The sequence below is a fragment of the Limulus polyphemus genome, unplaced genomic scaffold (assembly GCF_000517525.1).
Source record: "Limulus polyphemus unplaced genomic scaffold, Limulus_polyphemus-2.1.2 Scaffold197, whole genome shotgun sequence".
In the NCBI taxonomy this organism is placed as follows: Eukaryota; Metazoa; Arthropoda; class Merostomata; order Xiphosura; family Limulidae; genus Limulus; species Limulus polyphemus.
In genome coordinates this window covers 695,224-705,692 of record NW_013665807.1, presented here as the reverse complement: position 1 = coordinate 705,692, position 10,469 = coordinate 695,224, and the positions used below count along the sequence as shown (strand labels likewise).

The 10,469-nt window shown below is 31.0% G+C and overlaps 1 long non-coding RNA gene across 1 annotated transcript in view; it reads left to right on the top strand.

Moving 5' to 3' along the window:
• The first annotated feature begins 4,407 nt into the window (after window positions 1–4,407).
• LOC111085000 overlaps window positions 4,408–10,469 on the top strand; it is a 25,963-nt gene continuing 19,901 nt past the window's right edge. Inside the window, exon 1 of the long non-coding RNA XR_002609868.1 lies at window positions 4,408–4,479. This is a non-coding gene — a long non-coding RNA (uncharacterized LOC111085000). The remainder of the gene's footprint in view (window positions 4,480–10,469) is intronic.

The window sequence follows — 10,469 nt, the reverse complement described above, 5'->3', positions numbered from 1 at the left end:
AGCTAAAAAACACTGATAATATGTAAGAAACATATATTTTCAAATAAGATTTTAATATTCACAACTGCATAATTATTAAACCCCTTGCTACGGCGACGCTAAATCAGTTCAGGTGCAAAAGGTTAGATTGAAAGGTCACAAAATTAGTGTACTGACCTCTGTCTCTGTGTAATCAAAGTGGTTTATATTAAAGTTTTTCTTCATTACCCATTCAAGCTGTCTCCAGCCATTATTAGTCTCAAAGTGGGATCCTCGTCATCGAATGTAGTTAGATTAGTTCAATACTTATTGAATAGTTCTTGTTTGCATAGGTTTGCGGGAAACTCCGGATAACAATTGAATGAGAGTGTATTTATGTTTAGCTTTTGTGCCACAGGAGCTTACATATTACATAACATAATGCTCTGTTTTGTTGTTATAAGTTTAAAGGTTATATGAATTTACATATTTATCTATATTCCAATTTGTTTTGATCACTTCACTATTTGGCTTTTTTTGTGTATTTATTATCACACAATATGCGTAAATATTTGATGTTTAAGACGTACATGTAGCACAAACTCTCTATAGGTGATCTATTGTGTCTATTGTTCTGAGAAAGTATTTTCAAATTGTTTATGAGGTTTCATTTTATCTGATTTTCGCAATTTTTGGGTGGTGCACGTGAATTGTGTCTGCATTGTTAATCTAGAACTTGATTGGATTTAATTTTGAGGTACGTTTAATTTGTAGACCTACTGAGGTAAAGAAAATAGGGTTTGTGGCGTGCATTCCCGCTAAATCTACGTTTAATCAATTATTTGTTTTATTTTAAATTCTAGTTAGTCATGGGATCCAGTACAGACAGTAGGCATCTGATTAAAATAATAAAGTTTTCTAAGTGTAGGAACATTTAAACAATGTGCAACTTCTGTAGATCCTGGTTGACTGAGGGAGGTGGTGGTCACTTTCTGCTGACCGCTAACATCTTATTACCGCAAGAGATATACACGTATTACATCATTGTTCTGGTAATTGGGCTACTGTAAATAATTGATCTTTTATCTGTCCTTTCGGGGTTGATATAATCTTATGAGCCTGGGTGATACATTTATTCATCAAGGCTTGTCCTAGCTACAGAGTTGTGTAGGATACATTTCTAGCCTAAACACGAAGAAACTTGTTTTATTCAATGAGAAAGGAAGTCATTTTTTTTTCTACTGTCCATTGTCTTGTAATATAATTAACTTCGAATGTGTCTTATATCAGAATCTTAAAATTATGAATTATTACCGTGTTGTTCATCGTATAACTAGCTATTGATATAACAATAAATTAAAGCATCGAAGTTAATATAGTTTTTCTCTCATCGGTGAAATTGTGGATTTTAGCGGGAAGGAAGCGTGAAGTTCACTTTATCATTTGATACGTCACTAAGTCACTAAATCACAAGATTTTTGGGAAATTCCATCCCTAATCAGTAACTCTGGAACAACGTTCCTATAACAATGATCTGTAAGTTATGTGTATAGTGTTTATGCCTTTTAATTACCACATAGAACTCTTATTTGTATAGATATATATAGCATTAATGCTTCTAATATATTATTTTGAATTATTCAGAGAGCAAGCTATTAATATTGATGTGAGCGAGAAAGATGTGAGATATTTAAAAATACGGCTTAAAAATATTGTCATCGACAGCGTGGTTATAGGGTGAGTACTTATAATTATATCAAAGGTACTATGATATCCGTCGCCGTGTTTAATTGTTAACTACTGCAAAGTGAATGGTTATGGAAAGTGGTATAGTGGAAGACATAATAATCTTTTGAAATAACAATGTGAAACATTAGATTTTAACAAATGGTAGCTTTCTCATGCTTCTGTCTAGTTCAGGTTTTTATAAAATATGAATACTTGATTAATGTAATATTAAAATAAAACCATACATAACAACATTTCTATATAACATATTGCTTCCTATTTCAAAACGAATACTAAATTTGTCGAGTGATCACTCCTGGAGTGATTTTATAAAGTTGTGTTTAGTTATTTGTTTAATTTTCATTTTTGATAAAATATGGTCACATTCACCAACAAAATAGATAATGTTTCAGCTAGAAGTATAACAATTCTATAGAATCTATTGATATCTTAAACTCATTACTCTTTTTTATTTATGTTTAAGGCTAAAATTTAGATATATTTATTTTCGACATCAAAAATACTTATCTAAGAGTTTTAACGTATCTGTAAGAAATATCAAACACTATTAAATATGCGATGACGATTCAATTATTTCTCATTAAATATATAATATATGTTGTTTGTTCTTATTAAACACAAAGAGTTATCTGTGCTCTGCCCACAGACATACCGCTGTGCCACTGGGTAGGGCATATATAATAAAACTAATATTAAAATATCAAAAGTATATTTTTCTATACATTATAAAAATAGAGAGTTAATTTGATTCTATGGAAACATTAAAGCCGTGTAAATTTTTTAGCTATTCATTAAATATTGGTTGGAAAATACTGGTATGATTACCTTTATTCTGAAATATGATGATGTATTATTGTTAATATTTGTCGACATTTGTTCTTGTTCTTTTTGAGCAACAGAACGAACTTTCTTATATGGACATAGAGCTAATTTTGAAAATGTATAGGGGATAAATATCGGGAAAATAAATCTATGAATGCTAAAAGGTATTTCTGGTCACGCAATATTTGTGTTTCAAAGCTTCTAACAAGCAATGTATCATATGGCGATACCTAGCTTAACTTAATTATTAGAAAATATATTTCCAATACACGTATCATGTATTATTTAAAAGTTATTTTTCCTTAAATAATACTTCAAGAAACAATAACGTATGAAACCGCATGATTTTAAGCTATCTTTTCGAACGTTAAAGTACAGGTCATTTACTGTTTGAATAATTCAAGAGGAAAGGCTCTTCACCAACAATAAAAATTTGCATAACATGAGCATGAACAAAAACAGTCAGTGAATACATTATATCCTCTTTCTAAAACATAGAAACTCAAGAGAAAAATATCATACGCTTCGTTAATATGTATAAGTTGAGTATAGAAAATTAATTAAGGGATGTGGCTTGGAAAAGGTCCTATAAAGTTTCTCAAAATTAAACGTTATCAATAACGATAACACTTTCCAGTACCATAGGTATGGACAGAATTTGTATAGTATGTTTTTAAAGTATACTACTTGTTCTAAACTATTGTCACTTATTTTAAAATTTTTAAGTATACGAATCAATACATTAAAAAATGATATGTTTTTCTTGGTTTAAGCGTGAAGCTACACAATGTATTATCTGATTTGTGTTGACTGCAGGTATATGGTTAAAGCCTTTCAGATTTACTGCTAAGCCACAAGAAAGTAAACCTAATAACCACTTGTTTTTCCAATGATTATTGAATATATTTCAGTTTGCTTCTCACTTGGTACATACAAAACAATTTCATCATAAAATTGATATGAGATATGTTTCAGAACTTGTATTCACGAAATTTTCACATCACACACATAGGTATATGCCCTTAACAACAAGAGGGAATCCTCAATAGCCGCGGCTGTAATTAGATTTCAAATCGGTTAAGAGATGAAGCTATAAGCTAAAAGTTCGTACTTGAAGAAAACAAACTCAGAGCTATTCTATGAGCCGCTGTACCGTGGCTAAAATTATATATTACCTGTTTAGAATTGTATTTATGAATCGACATCAAGGCTAAAAAACCATGAATTATCAGCTATTTTGAAATAAGCTTCCTCACTGGATTTATTACACTGCACTCCTTATCACATAATGTCATATGCGTCCTAGTGGTTGGCGCACTGTTCGAGTCCGCACATTTGAGTGGTGGGTATGATATAAGAGTGATGGTCAAATCCCACTATAGGACCAGAAAGAATAGTCTATGTGAAGGCAATGGGTACCTTCGACTATAAACTCTCCTTCTAGTCTATCAGCTCAAAGGTAGGGGCGATTATATGCAGCTAGCCCTGTGTAGTACTGCACAAAAATTCTAAAATAAAGAATCAAACCTATCACATTATGATGTACACGTTAAGTACGTTAGATTAAAACGATTTTATGGCCTCGCCATGTTGTTACAGTCCATGTCACCACGTCCGGTCATAAACTATCTTACTACCGTGCATTTTTACAATAGCCCTGAAATGTATTTTCTAAATTTTTTTTGCAAAAGGTTTAGTCGTAATGCTGTCGTGTCCAAAGCACACCCATACTCCTTTTTTACTTTCAAAAGACTGTCTGATGTACGAAGACAACGGTTTCCCAGCAGTTGTTTCAACATTCCGATCGCACAAAAAATTATTGTTGTTCGTCCTTCGAAGTTCGAAGAAGACCACGACATCATTTGGATACGGAGATGGCTCAGGAGTCCTATCCGAGCCAGGAAGCCTCGACCACATTCCCGGCATATATGGCTTGGTGTCCCGTTCTGAGTCGACCGCACCCGATCCTTCCGAGTGCGGTCGAAAAATTATAGGTGCTACGGAATAGCATGAATAACTATTTCATTCTCCAGCTACTTGAGTTATGTGACGGTTAAACGGGAGGTATGACTGGAAGCTTTATCTTGGTGAATGCATACACGGTGGACTAGTTTACAGGCGGATATCCCTTTTGGTTATGTTATTTACTGTTTGTTGCTTGGAGCACGTTTATGACTTTTGCCACTGACCTTTGTTCTGGAATCTCACCTGTTAAAAGGTATAGCATTTTGCTTACAAAGACTAGGGAACAACTTGTTGCAGGGATCGTTATGGATGATCCAGATGCCCCAAGTTGATTTACACACTTTGTTTTCCAATGTCATTTAGTCACGGTCTCGCCTTAGAAACGCTAAGTCACCCGTCTGAACAGATATTTATGATTTGAGTTTATGTATATTTTGTGTTCGGAAAGGGCTCTTACACGCCCTTCGCTAAAGCAATCAATTTTCGGTGGCATCACAGTACATACGAAATGCTAAACAATAGTAAAATGTAGTTTTGGCACAAGAGATTCCTCTGCCGTGTTATATATATCTGTTTGTCTTGTAACTTGCTGGTTTGCATATTTAACATTGCTCCAGTATCTGTAGCCCTAACACATGGTGTCTTCAAAAACTTTAGTACCTCGATTTTAAATTAAATATATTACTAAAACCTGTTATAGAGTTAAAATTCACATTTAACTGTTTGTTTCTTTGTAGTTAAGCACAAAGCTAAACAATGGGCTATCTTTGTTGTGCTCATCACGAGTATCGAAACCCGGTTTATAGCGTTATAAGTCCACAGACATACAGCTTAGCTTCACATTTAATTTTAACTCTAGACTCCTATATAGGGATATGTCATAAAAGTGCACATTGTTAAACAACAATCATCAGAAAACTTGTAGAAAAGTGACAAAGATTTCTAAAACAATTTGTGCTGCTTCATAAAAACTGAAATTACAAATTGCGGTACTGAAATCAAAAGTGAGTAGTAATAGGTGAAAATTAAAATGTACCAATGTATATACTGTGATGATTAAAATATCGTGTGGAACTAATTTGTTAGTATATTGCTAAACACAAAGCTACACAATGGGCTATCTGTGCTCCGCAGGTATCAAAAACCGATTTTTAGCGTTATATGCTCACAGACTTACCATTGAGTTACCAAGAGCACTTGAAGAGAAGTAGTAATGTAAAGGATATTATCCATATACTAGTCTCTAGTGCTTATTCCGACTAAATCGTTCACAAATATAAAGAAACTTTAAATGATAAGCTGAACTCACTGAAGAGTGGTAAATATTAAGCATTATTTTTTAGCACTTGTGCATAATGTTAAAGTAATGAATAACACACAGCGTTAAAATGGATAACATACAATTAAAAACGTTGTAAATTAAAACCAATCTTCGTCGAAACATGTAGAGTCAACTTTTTGGACGCCGTAGATTGGCTTTAATTAAAAACGTTTTTGTGTACCCATTTTAATGCTGTGTGTTATTTGTTACTTTAATAGTGAGAATTATTAAGAAACACTTAGCAATATACATGTATGTATAAAACGAGATGTAGTTATTAAATAACATTTGACGGACTAATTATCAGAGGCAAAATCAAATAAAAAGAGAATCGTATACGTCTTATAATATAAACCCATTTGCGAACTTAAAAGTTAACATGATTAATTTGAAGTAATTTATTAGTTGGGTGCGCTACTGATATAAATATCTTGTGACAGAATCCCAATAGTACCTATAAATATTAAGTGACATTAAAAAATTTTTGGATAACATCTAAGTCATATAATAAACCAACAATGCAAACCAGTCTTCATAAAAACATTATACAGTCACCAAGTTTTCCAAGAACCATACTTCTACGAAAATATTTTAAAATTTAACTAAGAAAACTGTAAAAACATATAATAAAATTATGAAACATATTATAAAATGTACTTTCGCTTTCTGAATTGTCAGAGAAACTTTATGCCAGTCAGACTGCTATATACGCATTAAACACTGATATACAAAATAATGAACTCTACTTCATATTCAAGAAAAATAAACATTTATAACTTAATCAGTTGGACTACTATTCCTTTATTTTATATTTCTAACTAGTATTTGTGTTCATCAAAACACTTAAATTATCACTGACTAATCAAACAATGTTGTAAAATTAAGAAGTTATATTTCCATCATATGATAACAATACGTTTGTTAAATTATTTTAGCAGTCTCTCTATCCCAGTTTCCTAGCGGAAGTCTTGGGATTTATAACGCTAAAAATCTAGTTTTCGTACCCGCTGTGAGCATAGCACAAATAGCCAGCTCATTGTGCAGCTTCGTGCTTCACAAAAAACAAAAACGAATTACGTGTATTTTCATCACTATACTGACATTTGCCAGATTTTCATTAATATATATGTTTATATTATTATTTACCTCATTTCTAAGCAAAATAGTTTCATATAATTGGATGAAAATGTTAAATTTGAAAAATTATGTATCTTGTTTTATTTCGCATATTTGCAATTACCTTTAACAATTATATAACATACGTTCTTGTAAACATCATTTGACTTTCCAATAACAGGAATAAGTTTAAGTACATCATAGGAACACCAACAATATAAACACCACAACAGCTGTATAAAATTGTTTGCAAAACAAACAGCTGTGGTTTAATATCTTACTAAAAGTCAGTAAATTTTCTAAATCTCCATATACACCTCAAGTATTGTTTGTTTGTAGTTAAGCGCAAATCTACACAATGAACTATCTTTACTCTGCCCGACACGAGTATCGAAACCTGGTTTCTAGCAGTGTAAGTCCGTAGACATAACGCTGTGTCACTAGAGGGCCCTTTCAAGTAAAGAATTGTAAAAAATAAAAAAAATCCCGTTAGATCATTCAAATAGCAGTATAAAGAGATAATTAGGTGTATTCTGTTTCAAACTAAAACATGTTACATGCGTTATAAAGGTAAAACTCAATAAAAACGTGTCTATTGATAGCTGTATTTACTCGTTGCACTGATAAAAAGCATTAAAAAGTTATATTTGCTCATTAAACTGAAATTCCTAAGTTGTCACAAAGAAGAAATGTTTTATTAAATCTCGCTTGAATGATGAGATTTTAGGTATTAATGAAAATTGTCTTATGATATTATTTACTCAAAAAATATGAATATAATTATCTTCTTATTTACTTTGAACTCTAAACAAAATAAAAGTTAAATATAATATATAAATATAATTTTATTCTTTCTTTGTAGTTTTTTTGTTTTTTTCGGTACGAAAAATTAATGTTGTAATAATTTCAGTTTCGGATTCGATCATTATTTAGCCAGCTCTCAATCTGAGTTAAAATCATGTAAAATTAACATTTCTACGATTTCTATGAGAGGCAAATAAGTCGGTAGGACTCTCACTGCTGTTTATATATATACCAGCAAAAAAGCAACCCTACGGCCGGCTGTTTATGCTAGTAATTACTCATCGTAGTGTCGTGACTTTGTTTGTTTGCTTGTAGTTAAGCATAAAGCTATACCAAGGGCTATCTGTGCTCTGCCCACCACGGGTATCAAAAAAGGGTTTCTAACGTTGTAAGTCCACAGACTTACCGCTGTGCCACTGGGGGACTAATCGTAGTATTCGTACCTCATTGTGAACATTTTCTAAAAAATAATAATAATAATAATTTTTCTGGTAAGTTCTACATGGAAAAAAATGTTCGATTGTGCTCTTTAGTCATACGCAACTCATTGCATCAAAATGATTAATCATAACTTTTACAGATATTTAACTGTGATGTTTTTATATATTAAAAGTGGTACCTCTTATCGACAAAATGGCAGGTTTTACGAATTCCAGTTTCTCAGTACTACATTTCAAAATTACATCAATAAAGATACAATTAAACCCTCAGGTACAGTTCCAGTCAAAGTCGTGTTAGTGTTGTGAGGAGAGTACTTTTATTTACAATTCTGTTCGATTATAAAGAAATGGTTGCTGCACATACCACAGTTATTTTTCTAATTGTCTGAATCTTGAATACCCAAATTGTGAATTATTTTATGGATTTTTGTTTGTGGTGCCATTCAACAGATGGCGCAGTAGTTTTGTTAGATAGATGCTGGGAGACGCTACGTCTAATATATAGTAAGATATATGTGAGTGTTTGTGTTTTTAGTCATTTATTTATCTATTTTTTAATTTATTTAATTATTTAGTACTATTAGTAAATATAATTGTTACACTAAATTTCGTAGTAAATTAGAGGGGATTTCACTTTTATTATAAAGAAGTGGAGATCAAGACTGCTATTCACTGCTCGACACTTTAACAAAAGGACGTACCAACGCAAGCATATCTTAGCATCAAAAACCTGGTATATGATTACACAGACTAAGAATATTAACCATAGATAAATATTATATTCTCAAACGAACTTGAAATTAATTTTAATATTAGTAAGAAAGTAAGAATATTAAGTGGGTCTATAAATAACAACATTTCTAGAGTTTAGATTTCAATCATCTTTATTCTCAAGCGTCCTCCACAATACTTCGTTGTTTTTCTTAGATTCATCGAACTTTTTAATAACAAGATTCTGCTGTTATACATGCACAAAATGTTATCATCATTCATCTACATTTTATTTTACAACCAACTTCACGACAGTCTTCTTTCCGTAATGTATTCTATAGAAAAAATATATAAATTTAAAAGCTTTAAGCAAGTAGATCAAAAGCATTACAAATTTATAATTAATATATATGTAAATAAATTATATTGTTGAAACCATCATCTTTAACTCTTATCAATTATAATTAAAAGGCATACTTTAGAAAGAAAACATTTCAGTTTATTACATGTTTTACAATATCTAATATACTTTAAATGTGTAAAAAATGAAGGAATGATACTAGCAGATGAAGGAAATCAAGAGATTTGGAAATATACTTTCGACATTTATGTAAAATATCTTAAAAAGCTATTACTTTGATTTATGTTAAAATATTTGAAATGAGTTTGAGTATTGTATATTGTATTATTTCCTATTTCGTATTTCACAAGAAGCTTCATAAAAACTGTCCAAATCTGTTAAAATAAATACGTTTTTTTATATATACTACTTCAATTATATCATGCTTGTTTTAGTAAACAGTATATGTTGAGAGATAGTATACATATGTATTTAAAATAACTTGTACAGTTCAGGAAAGATGTTGAGTGGTGTACTACATTACTAGAATTTCGAGGACAAATTTTGAAGACGTAGTGGCATTTATAGATCAATATATCTTAGTTTTATTCATATTATAATATTCATTCATATTTTGTCGTGCTTCTCTTTTTTTCTTCTTCTAATTTGTATTGTTAGTCTATAAGCGGTGAATAGTATTTGTAGGTGTAAGAAACGGAGTGGATGAGCACCTACGTTTGTTCCTCAGTTGTTTTTAAGCTCTAATTTTAATTCTGTGGCTACCTCTCATACTAAAGCACATTTTTATCATTTTAATATTCTTTTTTTGTTACCGCTTTTACAGTATCGAAGGTTTTATTTGCAAAGAAAGATTTTGCATTTAAATAAATATTCAACAATATAGCAATAAAATTGAATCAAATATTCTTCCTTACTGTAAAAGTCGTAACTTTTAAAAATACTTATAATATATAACTAAACTCAAATTAAAGTATTCATTCTCATATTCTATCTTGCACTTTAGATTCGATATTCCTTTTTAACTTAGTTGTCTGTAAAGATAAGATCATTCAATGTAAGAAGATGCTGTTATGTTATCCTATTTACGTTTGATTAATGTTAAAAGTACTGTAAGTTTAAAATCATAAATAATATTCAACGTTAAACTGGTACACAATTAAAAACATTTTATTTAGGCCTATCTATGGCCTTCAAAAAGTTGACGACTTACAACGTCATCCTC